This window comes from Callorhinus ursinus, unplaced genomic scaffold (genome assembly GCF_003265705.2).
Source record: "Callorhinus ursinus isolate GAN/ISIS: 27379988/994484 unplaced genomic scaffold, GSC_fseal_2.0 scaffold8, whole genome shotgun sequence".
NCBI lineage: Eukaryota > Metazoa > Chordata > Mammalia > Carnivora > Otariidae > Callorhinus > Callorhinus ursinus.
The window spans coordinates 66,920,654-66,943,511 of NW_027397070.1; the positions used below are offsets into that span (position 1 = coordinate 66,920,654).

The 22,858-nt window shown below is 46.5% G+C and overlaps 1 long non-coding RNA gene across 1 annotated transcript; it reads right to left on the bottom strand.

Annotated features, from left to right (window-relative positions):
* Positions 1-1,346: 1,346 nt before the first annotated feature.
* On the bottom strand, positions 1,347-4,234 carry LOC112822690 (uncharacterized). The gene is made up of 3 exons (XR_003207761.2): positions 4,131-4,234; positions 3,776-3,898; positions 1,347-2,069 (listed from the first exon to the last, which is right to left on the bottom strand). It is a non-coding gene; the product is annotated as an uncharacterized lncRNA (long non-coding RNA).
* Positions 4,235-22,858: the final 18,624 nt, after the last annotated feature.

Here is a 22,858-nt window from a genome sequence, read left to right on the forward strand (position 1 = left end):
GGAAGGAAGGAAGGAAGGAAGGAAGGAAGGAAGGAAGGAAGGAAGGAGGAAAACTTAATAAAAATACACTTGGTTAACATCTAAACTCCTACTTTTTTTTTTCAAATTTTCCAGATATCTTCCTGAAATAATATTAGCCTTAAGTAAACCCAAATATTTTAAAGTTGATTTTGTAGCCAGCTGTTTATATACAAAATCTTTCCTAAATATGTACAAATTATTTTTCCCCCTATTTCAAAATCTGACTAATCAAGGATCAGCTGACTAACTAATTATCTTACTGACCAGATAAAAATGTCAGGGCTTCAGCTTCCATTCGGAAACCAGAAGGAATAACAACTCAGTGATGATCATGTTCAGAGACAGCCCCAGTCTTAAAATTCGCGAGAGAAATCCCACAGGGGAGAGATTCCCTCTGACTTGGGGATTACATGAGAAGATAAGCTGGTAATTAGGACACTTGGAAAAGGTCTAACACAACGCTTCTGGAACTGTCTGCCACAGTCAGCAGGGTTTGTTGTGTGGTTGGGGGGCTGCAAGGTTGATCCCAAGCAGCAGCCCCCAGGAGGAAAACCTGCCTGGAACTTGGCTCGAATCTCTCCTACTGTGCTTCGAGCCCACTGGAACTCTGGATTGGGACAGAGAAGCCCTGAGACATTCTTCCCGGCCACCTCTGCCTTCCGTGCTGGACAAACCGTAGCCAGCAGGAAACGTGGGTGCAAACGTGTGGAAGCAGGAAGAGCCGCTGTGCTCCGCAGATTCTGAGCCGGCCGTGGCCCTGGCACTGCACACCGTGCCTCTGGGGTGCCAGGCCTGGTCCCCCCCCAGCAGCGTCCAGGGGTGCCTCCTTTATTTTCCCTATCTCGCTGATGTAAGATCACGGAGCTCAATGGAATAAATGATTCACCCCAAAAGACGGATCTGCGGGTCCCCCCACCAAGGTGCAGGGGCCTGCGAGGGGCCTTGAGGGGTGGGCCAGGTGATATAAAGTCCCCATGGAAGACTCTGCACTTTGTGCAGCAGATGGAATGCAGAGAACAGGGGGACACACTCTGAGGTCCACGTGCTCGAGGTCCAGGCACTAAAGTGAGATGTCCAAGTATCCACCCGTTAATTCACACCATAACAAAATTACACAAGAAGTTGTGGATGATGGAGGCCCTTGGGCTGTTCTGCAGGACTTCCAGCCTCTCACCTTTGGGAGACACCTGGGGAGATGACTGCATAGGGGCACCCCAGGCAGGGCCATCCTGGCTCCCTCCTGGGCCATGGACTGCATAGGGGCACCCCAGGCAGGCCGTCCTGGCTCCCTCCTGGGCCATGGCCTGTCGGGGGCTCAGGCCAGCCCTCGACGACTGGGGAGCTGACACACGTGACATCAGGCAGGGTCCAGGCCTGGTTCCTTGGTGTCCTGGCCCTGGCCTGGCCCTGAGCAGAATGGTGCGTTATTAAAACACACTGAATTGGCTTCCGTGCAAACAGAGGGGCTGGTGGCTGAGGGGCAGGTTTGGATGAGTTTTCCCACATTATCAGAGATCCCTGATTCTGTCGCTTCTTAGCTGGAGAACTTGGGCCAATCACTTATAGCCCCTTTCCTTCTCTTTTAGAGAAAAATAAGAATTGTGTTCCTTAGGTAAGTTTTCCGGGATCATTTTGGTTAAGGCTTTCAGTGAGAGTTCTGGGCGTCAGGGTTTCTGGTCGACCTCCTGAGATGAGCATGTGATCTTTGAGGGCAACGCTTGGCAGCACGTGGTGGCAGAGCTCAGCGAGTGTCCATGAAGCCAGCTTGTGGCAGGAGCCAGGGATGAAGAACGAGAAGCCAGTGTCCCCACCTTCTAGGAGACACCCCCGCACTCGCCAGTCTGAATTCTTCTTTCCCATCACAGAGCACAGGACGGGCTTGTCCACACATCCACACAACGGGTATTTCTTGAGCAACTACTGATCCCAACCATGGATCTGGACACATGGCTCTGTGGGCCCAGGGGAATGGGGCAGGCCGGCTGCTGAATGTCCCTGTGTCCCCAGTGCCACGGGGTCCTTGCTTATGCCAAGAAGCACACCAGCACCTTCAGGAGACAGAGAGACCCTCTCACAGTGTTGACACCCTATTGATTTAAAGATGAAAACCATTCCCAAGTCCCAGAATGTCAACCATGGTCATAACCACGCATGGGATTAAACACATGAGCTGTTGGTTTGCCGGTGTGGAGGTGGAGGTGGGAGCGGGGTGGGGGGGCTGGGGGTGCTTGGAGCAGAGAGCTGATCGCTGAGCTAGGTGTGCATGCTGGCAGGCTTAAAGAAGTGCGGGGACTCTAAGATGAACAGGTGTCAGCTGGTGAAGCAAACCAGGGTGGGCGTTCACGGGAAGGGGCTAGGCCAAGCAGGAGGTAAGCTCTGGTGGGGCAGTGACAGGTGTGGAGTAGGCGAGCCATGAGGGGTTTCTCTCAATGAAGAATAAATCTGAGGCAGGAGTGGCCTAGGAGGTCACTGGTGGCACAAGTAGACTTCAGTGGCCCTGGGTTTAGGGGCTCATCTGTTACCTCCAGGCCAGTATTCCTGTCCTGGGCTCTGTTGACCGTCAGGGCTCGACCATTCTCTGCTGTGGGGCTGTCCTGCACACTGTAGGATTTTAGCAGCATCCCCAGCCTCCACCCACTAGATAGATGCCAGTAGCTTCACTCCCCCAGTTGTGGCAATGGAAGAGTCTCTAGGCATTGTCAAATGTCCCTTAGGGGCAAAATCATCCCAGGCTGAGAACACTGCTCTAGGAGAATGGCTGTGAGCATGGAGGGACAGTTGGTGGTGGCTCAAGGCACCCATGCAGGCAAGGCATCTGGAGCAGCCCTGGGGGACCCACCGCCCTACCTCTAGGCTCGAGTCCAACACCTGGCACACAGTAGGCCCTCAGTGACCAGTGCATCAGAAAGCAGGCCTAATCCAAGATACTCTAAGTGTCAACGGGATCAGCACTAAGCAGGGCCAGGACCTTGTCAGGCCACCGTCCCCAGGGCTGGAGGCCAGGGTGGGCACCACTTCGGAGGCCGGGTCATGCTGGGTGGCTGTTTATCTCTGGGCCCAGGGCTGCCCGCTGGGCGTATTAGAGGCCATGAAATAATGATGAGGCCTAGGAGGGGTAATTAAAAGCCACGGTGACATTGATCTGTTGAGATTTCCAAGAGAGCCCAGGGCACACGGGGCGACTCTCCGTCTTACCTCATGCAGGCCCAGCCTGATTGGCCCCCTGGGCATTGCTGGGGCCGTGGAACCTCACCTGTGGCCAAGAGACTCCCAGGGCAGCAACCAGCCTGGCTTCAGAGGCTGTGCAAAACAGGCTGCCTGGGCCTGAGGGGGCAGCCCTGGAAAGGCAGGAGCCAGCAACTCTGTTAAAGACACAGGTGCCCATTCTGCAAGGTCTCGGAGGTCAGCCTTCTCCCCTCCAGGCCCCAGGGATACACCGGATGGAGAATCGGAGATGCTGTGGGGCTATGCTGCCTGTCTTGGTTCAGGGCATGTCTGTTTTTGCACTTCAGGCCGCCACTGCCCACCAGAAAGGTTTCGATCCGGATGCACACCAAGCCGACAATTATTTCTTGATTGTCTACCTTGGGCTGGAAACTATGCCTACTTTAAATAAATATGAACATCTAATATTTACCTATACCACTCTTTGCAAAGCTGAACATTTCGATCTGAAGAATAGCTATTTTCTTGATGCTCTTACTAGGTATCAGTGATTGGCTTATTTGTCGTTGCTTTAGTTTTTAAAACTCACCGGTGAAGGGAATTAATGTGAGTGTAGAGTCAGACAGCCCTGAGACTTGGCCTTACTTCCACCACTTGCTACTCCTATGATCTTGGGCAAACCACTTCTTCAAGATGCCGTGTCTCAGTCTCCCTGTTGGTACAAGAAGGTAAAAGTAATCGATGCCACAGTGGGAAAGGGTTGTAACATCGTGAGCACTCAGGAACTGTCCGTTCATTAGTCCCATTGTTATAAGTTAGATTCCTTCCATGCCTGAGTTCCTGACATCGTCAAGGCTCTGTGATGTAGCCCACTTTACAGATGAGCAAACTAAGACAGCAAATCCTTTCTGAGCAGGGATTCTACAGGGAGACTCCACACTCACCCCATCTCAGAAAGGGCTACTGGGTTCTCACTCTGCAGGAAGTTTGGCTTCCAGCAGCTGGACTCAGACTCACAGAAGGCAGAGCCCTGCTTCGATGCTCTGGGATGGCCTTCGTTCCCACCCGCCTGCGAGCAGGAACCGGTGTGCAGCGCGCCTGGTTACGTAATCACAGCCTTGGTATTCCTCTGCGAAAACCCAGCCTATTTCTTTGCTCTTCACCTTGGCCACATGGCCGGGGGGGATGGGAGCCACACCTCTGCTCTTCACACTGTAAAGGAAGTAGCAACTGTATCAGAGAGGAGGAAGAAGTTTTCTTGGGGCTTTGACAAAATAGCCTGTCTCCCACGCGAGCGCAGACCTGCGGTAAGATCGCTGGTCTAAATATGGGGAGGCGCTTACTCCTTTCTTGTAAGCTGCCTTGCGTCGGGTAACAGATTCTTCCGGAATTTGGAGAGGATGCTCTGAATTAAAGACTTAGAATCTAAGCACCATGTCCTTGTGATCTCTGCCTCACTCCACCCTCCATGTTTGTAACAAGGGTGGTACATAAGTCTTGATGATAGACAGCCATGCACATCTGCAAACCGCTCCAAATTAAATGCACCGTGTTGCCAAGACCCTGATTGGAGAAAGGCTTGGAGAAATGAATGACCATTCACTGAATGCCCAGGGTACAGGCAGCTACTCATTTAATAGAGATTTGGTTTGAGTGTCCCTAGGCTCTTCCAGGTTATGACAGTCAGAGGCACCATGTGCAGAACATTTACTGAGCCTCAGACCCTGTGCTTGGACCCTTGTTGGGTCCAAGCTGTGTCTCCGGGAGGAGGTCAGGGTGAATCCCCATGCACCTTAAGGTTGGGTGATGTGCCCACGAGAGTATCACCCGAACCCGGCCAGGCTGATGGCAGCCTGACTTCCACTGCTCTGTTAGAGAAACTTCTCTGCTCTGCACGTGTGTTCTACTTCCAAATGACATTTCGTTGATAGACTGAAACTGTGTATGGTCTTCAGGTTGCCATGCGTGCCATCTGTCATGTAGGAAAAAAAAAAAGAAATACTTTCTCCTGCCTCCTAGACTGTACCAGCCCATAATGTTATAGTCACAATTCCAAAAAAGCCTTATAAACCAGAAATCATTTTCATTATTTATCAGGTGGCAAAAACCTGACCTGACCTGACAGAATGAATATAAGGCTGTTTATAGTCTTTCTTTTTCCCAGGTAGTGTGACTAGTCATACATTTTGCTGCAGAAACATTAATGTGTTCTATCACGAGGTGCTGCCCCGGAATCCTAAGGGGTACGTTACATGGTATACAAATATATATGTTAATATGTTAACATATATAGTTAATATGAATATATATGAGACATATTAACTTCCTAAAATATACCAAATTCTGATTTCTGAAACACATCTGGCCTCATGAGTTTCAGTAAAGGGATGGTTGGGCCTGTAGATCAAATGCAGCATCCCGCTTCAGAGTTCTGTCCTGAGGACAGTGCTGGGTAGTGGCAGGTGTGGGCATTTGAGATCAGAGCAACCTCAACCCCGATTCTGGTTTTTGCAGCTGCCTGTGGCATCCTCTGAACGTGTTGCTCGTGGGAGCCTCGGTTTCCCCAGTTTCAAGAGGAGTTCGAAGAAGCACCTCCCTTGCAGGACAGCTGTGAGGTTGATATGGGCTTATGCGTGTAGGGATTCTATGCTCAAGGGCTATTTGGGCACCAGAGGGAAGTCCCTATTCTTGCCTGCTCTTTGTCATGACTTCCAGACCTGATGCAAAGATGTGGTGAACCTTTCACTTTGGTGTTCACTGACCTCCGCTTGGAGGACGATGTGGCCCCTGGGAGCTCGGGCTGGAGAGAGGTGACAGCACACTAAGACCTTCAGAGGCCATGGCAATTAGCAGAAGCCACTAAGACCTTTCCAATATTAATTAGCTTGTCCCTAGCCTGGTACTGCCAGGACTCCCAGCCTCTGGGGGAGCACTCAAGGATGCTGTGCTCACAGAGGAGCTCAGACCTGACCAGGAGAGCTGAGTAAATAGGACAGAGTTTGGCTCCCCAAGCACCAAGGGTGATGATGCAAAGCTCTCCCTGCACTCAGGTGCAAGACAGGCTCTGGATGGATGGACTAGGGATGGTGAGAGGGAGAGCCCTCCCAGCTCAGTCTCCTGCTGCTCCCACGTGTGATTTCCCCTCCCTTCCTCTGCTCCCTCTTCATCTCTGCTCCGTCGCTCTGGTTTTTCTCTTGCTTGGGGTCTCCCTAGCTCTATCTCCCTCTCTGTGACTCTCTCTGCCCCATGATTCCATCCCCTTGCTCTCTCTCTCTGGGCATCTCCTTGTCTCTCGGGGTGCCGTCTCTTCAAACATGCACACCCCATGGCACTTAGCTGCTCTCCAAGCACAGGCTCAGTGGACTTGATGGCGAAGGGCCCATTCTCTTCTGCTTCTCTCCAAAAAGAAGATTCATAGAATGCAAGATGGCTTGCATTTTCTGGGTGAATTGTCTACTTTATTTCACACAGAGGTATTCATTCACCAGATATTTACTGAGCACCTACTACTCGCTAGGCACTTTTTTGTCTCACATCCTGGGGATACAGTAGCGAAGTAAGGAGAAAGTCCTTGCTCTCATGGTGGGCTGAGGGGAAGCGAATAGAGAAATAAGGAAGTAAAACCTGGTATTTCAGAGAGTAAGTACTATGAAGAAAAATAAAAGTGGATACTGGGATAGAAAATGCTGGTGGCAGGAGAGAATGATCAGGGACTCTCTGACAAAGAACTGAGGTCATCTGAGCCAAGTGACAAAGAAAAGCATGTGGCTAACTGAGGGAAGGGCATCCGAGGTAGACGGAACAGAAAGTATAATGGCCCTGAGGCAGAAGCCTGCCTGGAATATTTAAGGACTATCAAGGAGCGGGCAAGACAGGCAATGATAGAATATAGGGTCAGAGAAGCCAAATATCTTCTCACTGAATCTTTGCAAACTTTTTTCTACACAGAGGGCATTAACCTCAATTTGCATGTGAGGAAATCTTGGATCAGAAAATTTTAAAGATTTGCCCAATATCACAGAAACTAAGTTACAAAGCCAGATTCTAACTCAAGCCCAGGAAGCACAAATAGTTCTCCATGGTGCCTTTCCAGAGCTGGAGATTTTAGAATGATGTTCCAAGTCCCAGACACCCAGTAGTACCTTATCTATTACGAGCTTGTAGGGACTCAGCAAATGTCCCAAGGAGCAAGTGATGATCACGAAAATTCGGGCTCCTTCTCCTAGGAGAAGGCAGAGAGCCTGCGGAAAGGCTGAAATCTGACACCAAAAATAATCAGTCACTCACAATGAGGGAAACTGAGGCTCAGGGAGGTCAGGCACCTTGTCTGGGGCCCGTTCCTTTCCATTAGCTGTGTTGTCTGGTACTAGTGTACAGTTAAAGTAAGAAGTAAAAGCCAGAGCGGACCAGAAGAAAGTGTAGTATTGTCATCATCATCTTTGAAACATACCTGGTCTTGGATTGATTGGATTTCTGAGAAATCAACAACAGCGTTTAACTGATAAAGACCATTTTCCAACAAGAAAAAAAAAGTTATTTTAACCTCCCACCTGATTCTTTTTTTTTTTAAGAGTAAAACGTGATTTTGAAAGAGTAATTGCATATATTTATATCACAAGAGTGGGAGGCAAGACCCGTCAGTGAATCACCTGCTTCCTACAACTCTGAAATCAATCTAGACACACATGTGAGATGCACCTAGGATGGAGGTCCATGCGGTGGGATCCTTGCTCTGACTGGATAGTCACTTCAGGTAGGTGGGGCTGGAGACAGAGGAGAGCGTCCTGCCTGCCTCTTCATCCTGATTCACAATGAACCTTCTCTATAAACTCAGCAGTGGAAACATTCATTCGCTAATCAATTCATTCTTTCTCTCCCTCCCTGTCTTCTTCATTGCACAAATATTTACTGGGTACCTCCTGGGTTTTGAGCCTCATGTTAGTCTGAAAATCTGAAAACCAAAAAGACACAGCCTCGCATTCTTTTTTCAAATAAGTTTATTTATGAGAGACAAGCTTGCATTCCTTCCCTGCAGACACATTCCAGCTCTGCACCTACAGCTAATGACACCCGAGTTCAGTCTGCAGCACGGGTCCAGCCGAAGGTAGGGTGGAAGGAGCCAAGGGTCTCTGTACTGTGAAGGCGCGCGTGGCAAAGAGGGTCTGCTTGTCCTGGGGCAGAGGGCTACAGCCTCGGACTGAGGTTTCACGTGGGTCAGAGCAGGACAGAAGGGCCTGAGGACATCCCTGGGAGCGGCAGTGTTTGTCAGAGTGGATGCACGAAAGGATACACATGGTTATCTTTACATGGAAATATTGATTATTTGAGACTCTGAAACCCAGACTGAGTCACATCCTCTGGTAGGAAACCCCCCACCCCAGTCCTTTTCTGGGGTACAGCCAAATCACTGGAAACAGACGAGGGCCTCAGCACAGTAATAGCACCACCAGTATTTACGTGTGGACCAGTGTGCCCCAAATGGGCCTTTGCAATTATATTCTGACTCGGGGCTCTCTGAGGCCTTGAAAACCAAATTTTCCCAGAGGCGAGGCTGCCACCCCGCCGGAGTGGACAGCAGCTGTGGGCAGACCGGGAGAATGGGCAGATTCTAGTCCCCAGTGGCCAGTTAGATACGAGGCTTTGGGAAAATCGTACAACCTCTGTGAACCCATCTCATCATCCATGAATCAAGGACTATTACCCACTTCATCTGCGTATTATGAAAAATGAGGCCATGTAACACACAAACTCTGTCCTACATATTACAAATATGAAAAATTAGCATTGTCTTAAGAAGGTATTGACATAATCATACCTAATATATGTGCATGAGTATAAATAATAAACGGATCTATCTAAGCAATATTCTATGTGCCAGTATATGCAATTTGATTTAAAGTGGGTCTTGAAGTACTATTTTAACTCCGACGGCCCCGGAATCAAATTAGTCAATGGCTATGATTGCCACGGGGAAAGATAATTCCAGGAATGATAAGAATTGCAATATCAGTTAGTACCAGCTTGTTAATGAAACTTCAAAGTTGAAACCAAAGTAGGAGTCTGTAGATGGCTCCAGAGAAAAAGTCCCGTGTTTCCACAAATCTTCTTTCTGTCTTTAATGAATGCTTAACCTCCCTGCACTTGAACTTGGGCATCATGGCCAGTAGTCAATTTTCACTTTAGTTCATGTATTTTTTTTCCCTTTTAATCCTGAAAATCTGTAGCCATGTCATCAGCTCCTTCTTAATTATACCATATTCTTTACATCTGTCCTGCTAAATAACTCTAATTGAAATAGCACCGGCGTGAATTTTTGTAATGTTCCCCCCAAGACATCCCGAAAGTGACTCACGAGAAAACAGACTGAAGTCACAGCTGGAAGCACGTCAAGGATCATTTCCATTTTTACATGATTAATTTGAATTTAATATCTTAAATCAAAACCTGATTAATTTAAATAAAATTTTGATGGTGCCCTGCTTCTAATATACATTGCAGTAATTAGATTCGGCTTAATGTGATTTTTTTTTTACATAATTAAAAAAAAGGGGGGGAAGTCAAGTGTAACAATGCAATGTTGATACAAATCTGTCTAAATATATATAGGGGACTGAGGTTTTGGACATTACTCAGGTGGTGCAAGGATGGTTAATGAAAGGGACATTAGTGTGCCGAGCACAGATACGAATATTCCTTGTTCATCCTGTATCTATAGCAAAACCACTAAATCTAACATTGAAAATGGAGAAAGTTGCTATTGTTAATAAGTTAAAATCTCAGCGGGCCACATCACCAAGAAGCCATGCATGGACCGTATGAATCTCACAAATGTAAGATTCATTTCTTCACTTTTAGACATTGAGGAGACACCTCCTACATCCCAAAGGCAGGGCAGTCTCCCATGCTACAGACAGATGTGCTCAAGGCCCCAGGCAAGCAGGAGCCGCGGGGGCTGCTTCCAGCCCGTCTTTGGAAACGTGGCCCCTGGGCTATCCTCTGAGGACCTTGCTTTGCATGACCTTCCCCTCTTGGGAAAAGGGAAAGAGTCTGGAGGTTGTTACAAGCTTTTCATGAGATCCAGACTTCCATTCCCCACAATTCCAATTGGCCTAGATTCATACACCATGAAGGCCCCTAGAAATAAAGAAACGTCGATATCTGGACATTGAGACAAAAACGATCATGTTCTAGAGAGATCTAGTTCATACCCAAAAGGAAGCAATCTCATTAAAAAAAAAAAAAAAAAGCAATCTCATAAAAAAAAAAAAAGCCCTCCTATGCAAGGCTTCTGAAAAATGTGTTTTCTATCCTCCCTCTTTCTCCTGATTGGGTAAAGTGATTCTAGGCTGGTCACTTGTCTTCTCGGACCAGAATGTCCCCAGCTATGGAAACAACATGGAAAATGATGCTTGCCTTGTGAAGACAAGCCTCCGAGACCCTCTGTGAGCCAGAGGGCTGAGATGGTTGCTCTGTGTCCCATGCCAGGGTTCCTGGTTGGGCTCATTTGAGGTCAAACACCACTGTTCTAGTGAATTCCATTCCCCTCGCCCTGTAGATGTTTATGGACCATGGGATACTCAGATCCGGGGATGGTGAAGGAGGCACAGGCTGAGGAGGGCAGAGGAGAAGGCAGGCTCAGAGTCCATGGGTTAGCTCTACCTGTTCTTTACGAAATTCTAACTAGGGAACCTTTGGGAAATGCCTGAGGAAAAGATTAGATAACCCTGCATATGTGTTAGACAGAATAAAAGCTGCTTGTAGTTATAAAAACTATTATTGTTACCCAAACTGAAATTTAAAGTACCCTAATCGGTGATACTTATTAGGGACCTGCTATGTGCACAGCGCTCTTGTGCGCGGAGTCGTGAGAGCCCTGTTCTCTATGATTTAGAAACTGCAAAACAAAGCTGTATGCTTATAAAATGCCTCATACTCTAAAGACTTACTGCACCACCTCCCGGCCCACTTTTCTCCTCCTTCATTCCTTTCTTCCTCCCTCGCATTCATTGCTACTTCTTGTAGCAATGCAATTCTGTGAGTGATCCACCCTAAAGTTTTGTCCAGACACCATATTCTCCACATGGCTCAGAGAAGAGAGAAATTATCACGAGGGTGTGCCTGCGTCAGAGACGGGGAGGGAACACGGCATGCAGAGACTCATGAGAAAGCGTCTGCCCAATAATCAGTGGCCAAGGCTAACACGTAGTGTAATTGCAAGCATTTAATCATTCCTCGAAGGTCTTGATTTCACTCTTTCTTTGTGACTTTGAGCTGTGACGATGACGTTTGAGAATTATTTAGAGCACAGCTGTGCCTCATATCACCGAAGTGAGCGAAACCTGCAGCTCGGACAGCATCATGTACGGAAAGAGAAGTCCATCCAGGCATTGGCTTTGATCCAAACCAGACAGAACATGCTTGAACGTCATTGTCAGACTTCTGAAGCTTCCCTGTGGGTTAGGTAATACCAAGTTACTGTAGCTCTCTACACTAGCACCGGTGATGGTTATAATTACGGTAGCTGCCTCCACGTCCTGGACACCCATGTATGCAGCACAGCGTGCTCACAATTGTTGGACATTATCCCTAATCCTCTGGCATCTCTGTAGAATGTCTTATTCTAACCATTTTACAGACTTGAAAACTGAGGCTCAAAGAAACAAACACAAACAAACAAACAAAAACTTATTCCGACCAAACAATCGGGATTCATTCACATCAGCCCTGTTGGCCCATGCTACTCTATATGCATACCCAGCATGCAGACAACTGGCCAGTCCTTCCCAGGTCCCAGGCTGTACAGAGCAGACCCCCTGCAAATCAGTAGCCGTACCTCTCTAAAGGCTTCTAGTGCCTGAGTAACCAGCACATCTTCTGATGGTTCCAGTTGACAGGAAAGAACTCAAATAAGAATTTCAAGGAAATCGCTGATTTATTATTCATCACAAAGGGTCTAACACGATGACTTTTTAATCTGACAGCCAGGACTTTTGATGACAATCAACAATTTAATTTCTTTCCAAATTTGGATTTTTTTTTTCCTTTTGTGCATCAAACACCGAAGCCAGCTAAAAATAGCTGAACATTGAATGTTAGAGGGGAGAACTATACTGATTACAGCTTTTTTTTTTTAATGTCAAAGTTAAAGTCAAAACAAAATTAATCAGGAGGGGTTATCTATAATGAATCACTATTCAGCTCAGAAGGAAGGAGTGGGGTAGATATCTCTGCCAGCAGCTGAAGGAATGTTCTTTCAAAGAGCTACATTAGACTATGGACTCCAAGAGAAAGATTGTGGATCTTCCATATTCAGCAGCATAAATCAAAATTCTCCCGCTCTGGTCTAACTTTCTTTATTATTACAAGGCAGCAGGGATTAGGGTTTGTATGGGCTGTGATTTAAATAGTTAATTGAAAGGAAGCCATGGTGAGCTGTTTCTGGCTACAATATTACTGGGACAATCTTATCTGAGTTTACAGAGTTATTTCCAATTTGTAAATGCTATATTTATGTCTACTAGATAAAACACTCAAAACCTCAGACCTGAGTAAAGCGACCTTGCTGATCTAGAGCCTTCTACACCTGCCCCCTTCTGCTTCTTCACCTCCCTCCGGTCCCTGCTCTCTCTAATGCCCTCCCCTCCTCCTGTTTCCTGTCTCTGCTAGGAAGTCATGCCACTACCCAAAGCCTCAACCTTAGGCAAATAAATTTAGTCATAGAGTCGTGGGATGAAATGAAGTCTTGTTTCTAAACCCCAAATGACAGAGGAAAAAACAGAGGGTCAGAGAGGGCCAGTGATTCATCAACGTCTTGCAGTGATAATAACACTGCTGGGACTAGCATCCAACCTCTGCTCTTCCTAAGTTCAGCGTGCTCTGGGTGGCTAGGAGGCCATTATGGGATCCAATATGAAGTGGTGACAGGAGATTAGCGGTGTGACAACTGAAATCATCCGTCCTATGCAGTTCTACTGACTACTTTAACGTGACTACTTTTCCAGGAGATCCCTGCCCAGAGAGAAAAAAGTCATAAATATATTCATTATGTATTCCAGGAACTTTCTGGAAAACCCACATAAAAGAACATCAAATGATTCTACTCTTTAAAGAAAGCATCCAGCCACAGCTTACTCCACAAGACTCCAAGATCCTCATTATGCTGTATCCACCAATTCTAAACTACATCTGGACCCTTTCCTTCTCCAGTCCTAATCAAGGCAGAACACTGTAAGATCTGCCTGACACCAGACTCCAAAATCCCATAAATACCTTGACATCTCCCCTCTCTCCCTCCACCTACCCTAGTCACCACTGAGAGTATGTCAAGGAAGTGATCTCAGTAAGAATGAACTCAGCATCATCAGATCAACAGGTCATGCTTGGAGAGCCAGCATCCAGCACTGGTAGGACACAGCATGGTGTGTGTGTGCTGCTGATATGGCAAGGGGTCTGGATAATGGGCTAAGGGAGTAATACTCTGATAACAGAGGGTAGAGGGGGAGCTGCACTCATACCAGAATCTCGACCAACAGCAGGCTTGGAACCTCTGATAGAAAGAGGTGATCTTTGCCTTCTAGGGACTCCCAGCTCGGTTGGTAGTGAGATTGGCCAACACTGTGCCACGTGCCATAAGGGGGTCTGGTGAAGGGTGAAATGGCAGACCCAGATGTGGGAGGGATAGATTCTCCCTGTTGGCTGGAAAGACTCTGAGACAAGGGGGCCTGACCTTGACATGGAGCATCCAGCCTGAGAAACTGGAAAAGGTCTTTCAGGGAAGTGGGCATGAACATGGCACAGGGGCCCCAGAGAGCCTGCTTCTGGGCTAAAGTGGCTGAGGTACCTCTAGGTGCCTGGTTCCGACTGTGTGACTTTGGGCAAATGCCTTAACCTCATGCAAGCCTATTTCTTCGTTAGTGAAATGTAGAAAATAATAATAGGACCCACCCCAGTGGGTAGTGACTTGCACATGGTAAGCACATGGTAAGCAAAAAGGCTAGATATATTAGCCTCTCTGACCCTCTGTCTTCTCTGCTCAACAGGGCTTAAGGATGAGTCTCCATTTTGTAAACAAACTGTTATTTTAGGCGTTGTAACATGATCCTGCCAAGCTTCTGATTAAAAAAACAAATCCAGTGGCCACCATCTTGTTAGACAGTCAAGTGTGGATTTAGGAAAGACCACATTCTTTCTGTTCCTATCCTGCTGGGGAGAAATGGCCCTGTCTCTCTCCTTTCCAAACTAGTCTCCTGGTCCATCAGGTGAGCAGGGGAATGGTCTCCACAGGGCAGGTGGGCTCAGTGCTGCCCCTCCGCCCCCACCTCTGCAGCCCATCACCCTCTCATCTTCTGGGAACTTCACCTTTGCAAACTCATCTCTTGCCTGAGATGCGAGGGAAGACTATCTCCAGCTTTGTTTCTCTATTATAATAGATGTAAATTAATGTTTTGCCTTTGTTTGCCACGGTAATCATAGAGGCAAGTATATATTCCTAACAGCTATCTTATTTTCAATTTGCAAAGCGTACTGTGCTTAATCCCATGAGGCAGCCCATGGCTCCAGATATGAATTTTAAAAGATAATTAGCCCAGTGCAGGAGGTGATCTCCGCGACATGGAGCACACACTGAAGCCTGGTCAGAGGGGTCCTCTGGGGGACCCGTCAGGTCACAGTTCCCCACCACCCCCCGTGGTTTATTACTTTCGTTCATCGCCACTGCCTTTGTGCGAACCAGCTGATTTGTTCATGAAAATTTAAATCATGTCCATACTAGAACTGGAATTTCTTTTTGGGGCTGTTATTTGAGGATTCCCACCCCTGCACCCCACCAGTATTTCTTATGATGATATTCATGGCAGGTGACAATTTATTTATTTTTTCTTTTTTCTCTTTCTTTGTACTCTAACTGAAAGAAAGCTCTGGGCCCGGGCTGGTTATTTGTAATGTCTGATGCCCATGGCAGATTAAGTGACCATCTATTAGCAAGAGCCTCAGAAGGTCCCAGGTCAAAAAGATGAATGTCGCACCCAGCTTCAGTCATAGATTGTTCCTGTGCGAACTTTACCACCAGCGGGAAATCAGTTATGAACACAAGGGCACAGTTGGACAGGCTGAAGAATCATGCCGGTTTGCCTGCATGGGATTTTAGTCTACAATGCATCACACCCAGGCAGGGCTTTGCCTTTACTTACCCATGTGCTTGACACATGGGAGTGTAGCTGGCCCTGAGCAGGGCAAAAGAGGGCTGAGCAGATTCCTTTTCTCTGAGATAGTCTGGGGTGCCTGCCTGGAGGAAGTGCCACTTTGAGCGGGAGACATATTTTAATCAAATCAGGTAATTTACCTTTTGTTATGATTTTCCCAGGCAAATGAAAACCGGAGGATGGCAATAGCACACATACATGGAATGTCAACCGTGTACCGGGCACTTTCTTCATTGTAATTCCTATGTGTCACCTCACTTAATCTCCATGACCTGGGAGTGGTTCTTATTTACAGATGAGAACACTGAGGTACAGAGGCACACCCAAGGATTCTCAAGGTCAGGATTGGAACCCTGGCAGTTTTGCTGCAGAAGCTTTGCTCTGCTAGGTAACTAGGGGGTTCTGGCCGCGTGTTGGCACTCCAACCCTGACAGGTGGTGGTTGGAGAAATACAGTCCAAAGCTTCACCTAACCTCAGGAGCTGATTGCATCCCACCCTACCCCCCCGCAGACTCTGCTGAGAAAGAGCATCTTTCACAACAGCTCACAGTCAACCTTGGTTTGCCTCATACAATCAAAGAGCAGAGCACAAGTTTAATTATTTCCTTTAATTTAAATCAGGTTAGTAAAAAAAAAGGAAAGACAAAAAATCTCTTAATGTAGTTTAAGGGCTTTTTTCCCCCTTTATCACATAAGCTAGGGGACTTCCCTTCTAATGAGGGAAATGTCATTTCATTTTTAATCCTTAAAGTTCCCGGAACCCTGTGCTGCTGGAAAAGTGTGTAATTGTGTGTGTGTTTATGTATGTATGTGTGTGAATATGTGTGTGTGCATGTAAGTGTGTACACACACACACACTCTTCCAGCAGCACAAGGAGTGTGTGTGTGTGTATGTGTGTTTGATAGAGAGAAAGAGAGAGAAAGAGAGAACCAGACTGAGGTTTCGGAACGACTTCAGAAGGATTGAGCAGGTTTTGAAATTTGTTCTGACTTGTCCCTGGCATTTGCCATATTGTCACGTGCTTGGAGATTTCCTCCTGGGCATTTCTGATTTTCTATCTAATGTGGTTGCACAGGGTGCTTTGTATTCAATAGCTGTATGAACATATTTAATATGAACCACTTCCTGAAGCTCTCTGGAAGGGAGAGAAAAGAGAGTTCTAGAGTGCTCCTGGGCTCCAGCTAGATCCAGAAAGGCCAGTAGCCTTGGTGGACACATTTCCTCAGAATAAAAATGACGGCTTCAAGTTAGGACCATTTCATACACAAAATTTGAACTATTCATCAGAAGTCTCATGCAGAATCTTGTGCTCTTATATGTAAACGCACCTTATGATTTCAGGGAAAAACAACACAGAGATCTTATGAGAGGGTAACACAGAATCCCACAGAAAAACCAGCTCACAAAATAAAGAACCAGTCTCCAACTGGTGAAATCCTGTCTTGGCGTGACAAAAAAAAAAAAAAACAAACAAAAAAAAAACATGCCTCCACTTAATGGAGTTTTATGGTGAGTAACAAAGTAACCCAGTAAGACAGGGTGGAGGTTTCATCAGTCATAACCTTGTAGCAGAGAGCTTGGTTATCAAGTTCATTTCTTGTACTAAGGGTTAATTTTTCAAACAATGTTGGCTCCCTTGTATATCCTGGTGCTTAAACAGAGCAGCAGTTTATGTAGACATGAACTCTTTGAAAAGGAGCTCTGTGAGCGGGACATGTGGGGCCAAGGGATGGAGCAGGGACCATGAAATAATGTTCAACAATCTCTCCTGGACAAAAGACTGAACAACCAGCTCTGATACATGTGGATACTTAATAAATTCTCACAACAATGCCTCCTTTCTGCCTCTCTAACCTGGCCTGGGAAGCATGGCCAAGAAAAAGTTCATTCAAAATATTTCCTTTGCTCATTTGTTTTGTTTCTTAAATTCCACATAGGAGTCAGATAATACGGAATCTGTCTTTCTCTGACTGGCTGATCGTGCTGAGTGTGATGCTGTCTAGCTCCATCCGTGTTGCAAATGGCAAGATTTCATTCTTTTTTATGGCTGAGTAATATTCCATTGCATATATACCACATCTTCTTTATCCATTCATTTATCAATGGGCGCTGGGGCTGCTTCCATAATCTGGCTCTTGTAGATAATGCTGCTAAACACATAGGGGTGCATATATCCCTGTGTTTGTTTGTTTGTTTGTTTTGGGGGGGTAAGTACGCAGTTGTGCCCATACTGAATTGCAGGGTCGTTCTACTTTTAATTTTTTGAGGCTACCAGAGGGGAGGGAGGTCAGTGTGAGGACAGGTGAAACAGGATGTGGGAATTAAGGAGGGCCCTTGTCATGCGGAGCACTGGGTGTTGTGTGAAAATGTTCAATCACTATATTGTGCACCTGAAACTAATACAACACTGTATGTTACCCGTCCTGGAATTAAAAGGAAAAAAATACTTTCAAAAGATCTACCCTCACAATAAAACACTGTGGTCTGTGACAAAGAGCAGGGGTCCCACCCGTCTTCAGGAAAGGATGCTTTCCAGCTCCTGGGAAGATTTCTTTTAGGACGGTCTCCTACAAACTCACAACATATTAGAGCATGTTGTGCGTGTCTGTGACTTTCCCCACCCATTTCATAGGAAGGTGAGTGAAGCTTAAAGCCAGGTGTGGTCACAAAACCAGACCTGTTTCCTGCCACTGTTCCTCCCCTCCGCCACCTCGGATGGATTTGCACCCAACTTTGATGAAAATAACGAGGAAGACCTAAAGCTCTCACTGGAACACCCTCCTTAGAAGTTCCAAAATTTCCTGTCCAGCTAAGGATCCCAGAATTCTTGGGGGGAACACCTACCCACAAGTCACTGCGGAGGAAATGCTATGGGAGTCCTGGGTGTGTCGTGAGGATGAATGCACTAAGACACCGAGGTGCTCTCAGAAAGGTCTGAGTACAGCGAAAAACGTGCACCCGAGCGTCACCGTCATTATTATTTGAAAGGATTCAAAGATCAGTTGTCATTCTGCATTAGCATGCACCTTTCTTTTATATCTCCCTTACCACAAAAAGTGTTCTCTTCCTTCGAAAATATATATATATATATTTTTAACATGCCTTGAAGTCGAATCATAGCAAACCAAAGCAGTTGTTACTCACTGCTACACAAACACTAGATAACAGATTAACTCCCCTGACCCCTTTTCTTCCAGAAGGAGACTGGCTACTGACATCTAGACCCTGATTTTTTCTTTTCTTTTTTTTCTTTTTCTTTTTTAACCTATACGTGTTCAGTGAGCAAAGGGAGAATAAAAGAGTCTATGAAACCAAGCTTGTCTCTTCTTGGGTTTTCAGCCTTTTGCTCTGGTTTTTCAACCAATAAAACAAAATAACTTACTGAATATTTTAAAGGGTTTCTTTCTTTCCTTCTTTCTTTTATTTTGTTTCTATTTTTTAGGATGGAAACAGTGTCACACCAGTGAAAAAGTCTGCTTTTGTCCATAATAATGTTGGGAAGTCCAACACAGCAGTCTGGAAGTTCTTTGTACTAGTCCTCAAGCACCGTGAAAGCAGGGAATCCATCTTCTTCATCAGTGGGCACCGGCACCTGGCAGTGGGAAGTTTCAGCTGTCGATAAAAGTAGCCTCATAGGCGGGGAGGTATAAATGGTTGCTTAAAAGGAAAAATGATTTCAAAAGCAAGACCTTGTCCCCAGATTACTTTTAATTTTTAGCAGTGTTTCCTAAGGGCCAAGCCACTGTTGACCCTTCTTGGAAATTGTCACCAATCTTGAAAGTGCAATGTTGAGGAATTTCTCAGAAGACTGAATTTGCTAATTGTAAGGTTTGGTCTTCTTTCTGACATTATTTCCTTCGCACTTAGGATCAGTGGATTCCTATAGCCCTGATCATCACCATCATAGAACTCATCGCTCCTTGCTTTGTTGTTCGTTTCTGTTGATTCTTACCCCTGTAGTCATAATGACAGGGAACCATGTTCTTCCCAGCCATATCGTAGGTCCGGTGCTTAGTTCAAGGGCTTATATTTATTGATAGAAGGAGGAAGGGAGGCAGAACATATGGATGGAAGGAAACAGGGAATCTTAAGTTTGTGTCAGGAGTGAACTTCTGAGCAACTTCTCCGATGATAGGCAGAACAGCCCTGCCTAGTGATGCGGATTGAGGAGCACTGGTTAGTGTGTGAATACATGGGTTTCAGTCTACAGTTCTGAAAATTCCCAACAAACTTTTATTTGGGGGCTGTAACCTCAACCATTATGCCGAGTGCTGGAGAAATGGCGTGCATTACTACCCTTGACCTTAGGGCCTAGTGTTGGGGTGCAGCTTGCATATGCCTCCCCCATAGTCCATCCCACTGAGGAGCAGCCTGAGTGAGTGAGGGAACATCGGTGTTCATGTTGGGAAGTTGGAGATACCACATGACTGACCTTAAGCAAGGCCCAGAAGCTCTAACACCATGTGCAAAGATGTGAGAGCACCTGTTGAAGTGCTCAGTCTTATATACTTAAGAGGAATTATTACGTAAAGTATGTTAGGATCACATTTATTAACGTTATATGTATTATAGGTTCTTAAATCTACATTTTCACCCCAGCAAGAGATTTTCTCTTGAAATGCGAGAGAAAATGTTCCCTAGGCTTGTTCGAATGTCTCCAGACAGCTTGCCAACTTTGGGGGCAGTCTTAGAGAGGGGTGGACAGCTCTAGAGGCAAATTCTTTCTTGTGTTATGCTTGTCATTCTTCTCCTGCTCCACATGACACAGGGGCCACACATTCTAGATCTCTGCATCTTTTACAAGAGGCTGGAGAGTCTGGTCTCCCCGATGGACCAGTTATGGGTCACCTTTCCCATTGATCTTGACCAAGGAGGTGGGGCCTTCATGAATTCAAGGTTAACAAGTTAAGGGTGCTCTGGGTGAGGGGAAGCAGGGAGGGGACACTGCTTCTGACTTCAATTTTATGGGTACTGTAGGTTATGAGTCTGTAAGGGTTGGAGGCCTGGATAGAGTTTGGAATTGGTGTCCACTTCTTGAGCATAGCTCAGTAACACTGCCCAGCCTATGAAGGTGGGGAGGCAGCAGTCAGGAAAATCTCCAGTCACATCCTGCTTCCACCAGTTAGGACCCATGCTCCTCATCAGTGTAACTACACCTCCGAAAGGAAGAGAGTAGTGACCCCTTTTCATGACATAGGAAGATCCTTAAAACAACACAAAATAAATGAGGTAAGGTATGTGGAAATGTGGCAGATGAAGCCAACATTTAACACTTAGCTACTCACGAGTGTCAGCTCACTCCTCGTCCTTTCCCGACCCCAGACTACACGTATCCCAAGCCTGTGTGTATGGCAGTGTGGACAGTGAGTGGGAGCAGCTCTTTGCTGGTTGCAAGGTGGCAGGTCCTTCAGGAGAGCAGCACCTCACTGCTCACAAAGCAGCTTCGTACAAATGACCGTGTCACACCGTAGCCTTAGGGCTGCTTCAGGAGTGGCGAGTGGGCATGGAAAAGAGGAAAGGGAGTCTCAGGAGAATTAGGGACTTCTGCCAGGCTACACTGCTGGGAAAGGGTACCTAGATCTCCAGCGTCTTCATTTTTCATCAGAAAAATATCTTCTCTGCAGCTGGACCAGCCAGGCACACACTCCTTCCCTGTTATGGGTAGAGAGTCTCACTGCCTCCTGACCCTACGGGGGCGGGGGCAATGAGCAATCTCTGATTCTTTGTCCACCCTCCTGGCCCCCCCAATTTGGACATCCAACTTCGCTCTGGCCACACTCTGGAGTTTAAATTTGGCCTCAAGGCTCAGTGGAGCTATGGTGTGTTCCCAGCCGAACTCCCAGGATCCTTCCCTCATTCTGCTCTAGGGTCGCTCTTCAAAATAGGTTGTCCTGTTCCTTGAATATCCTCCTTGGCCTGCATCCCAGGAGATTCAGTACTGTGGCCACCACCTGTATGGAAAGACTCTCCGTGCACACAGTCTTTCCTCTCCTTACTGACCCTTGAACACAAGCCAGTAGGCTCTCATTTAAATGTTCACTTACCAAGGACTGCATTGACCAAGGCATAGTGTAGACAAATACACAGAGGGCACTGACAAAGTTCTATCCATGCTTCATGGCTCCTGTCTTTCTTAAGTAATTCCTTGATGACATCTAACAATCCTGCCTATCTGTCTGATTCTTGAGCCTGTGGTTCATAAATTAGTCTCTTGTTCTTTCAGGTAGGACTGTGCTTTCAAAGGGTGCAGAATTCTGGAGTCCTCCTGACCTTGGGGGGTCATTTGTCTTGTTAGGAACCCCTTGTCTTGGAAGCTCAGTCACAAGAATCTGTGTCAATAAGTCTCTTCACGAGAAGACCCCTTCTTGGCCACACCCTGGCACCTTTGATCTGTTGAACCATTTCTTGTGACCTCTCACTCACTGTACTTCTGGACCTGCTCCTGGTTTTAGAACCTCAACCCATAATTACTGCAAGCTGACAATTTGGGGATAGAAGAGGAATAAGTCATGGCACCTACCATGAAAGGGTGTGAGGGAACATCTACTAGGCAGCTTAAAACCTCTTTTGGTAAATAGCCACAGGAATATTTGCCACTTCTCCTGTGAGACAGGCATCTTGAACTTAAGAAGACCCAGGCTTTGGAGTAATCTGGGGGAAAAATAGCTCCAAGTATATATATTTTCTTTTAAGGGTGTCTTAACAAAAATACCGTCACTCATAAAAGGAAGAAGACAAAAATGAAAACAAGCAGTGAAAGACAACATCCGCTCTCATTTCAGTTTCCTGGAAGCGTAATGTGGTTGGGCAGATGGTGCTCTTTTGTTTCACTAGAAGAAACGATAAGATGTAAATATGCACGGCCATATTCAGCAGTGCCGGATGGAGAAGGGGTGCATCGTACATGTGCTTGCTTATTTCTAGGCTGGTTGGAGGGTTTCGTCTTGGAGTTGAGTTTCTTCTTGGAGTTGAGTTGGCCATCCTTCTGAATTCCCAGACACTGCTTTAGATGGACAGCCCCCAACAGGGGCTCAAGAGTTCTCCAGTGTTCTTTCACTGGGCAACCGGGCAGTCTGTGAACTCCCTTACATTTTTGGACAAATGTCCTAGGTTTTGTGCATTTCCCAGAGTGACTTTTATGTCTTTTAAGAGATTGGATGAAAGATTCAATACCCATTGCCTTCTTGTCTCCTCACGCCATGCCTCCAGGTCGCTTCAGGCTCCAGGTGGCTGCACAGAGGTGTTTAATACCATTGCCCCATATTTGTGTTCCATTAGAGAATTTTCAAAGCTCTTTCACATTAAAAAAAAAAAAAAAAACTTGTTTGACTCAGTGACAGGAGCAATTACCAGTAGCCCCATTTCACAGCTGAGAAAATGAAACTCAGATTCGCAACTTGGCTCGTTTGTGGACATGTGTGTCTTGGGCGGAAGCAGAACAAGCATTCCTCGTTGCTCTCATGTGTCCTGG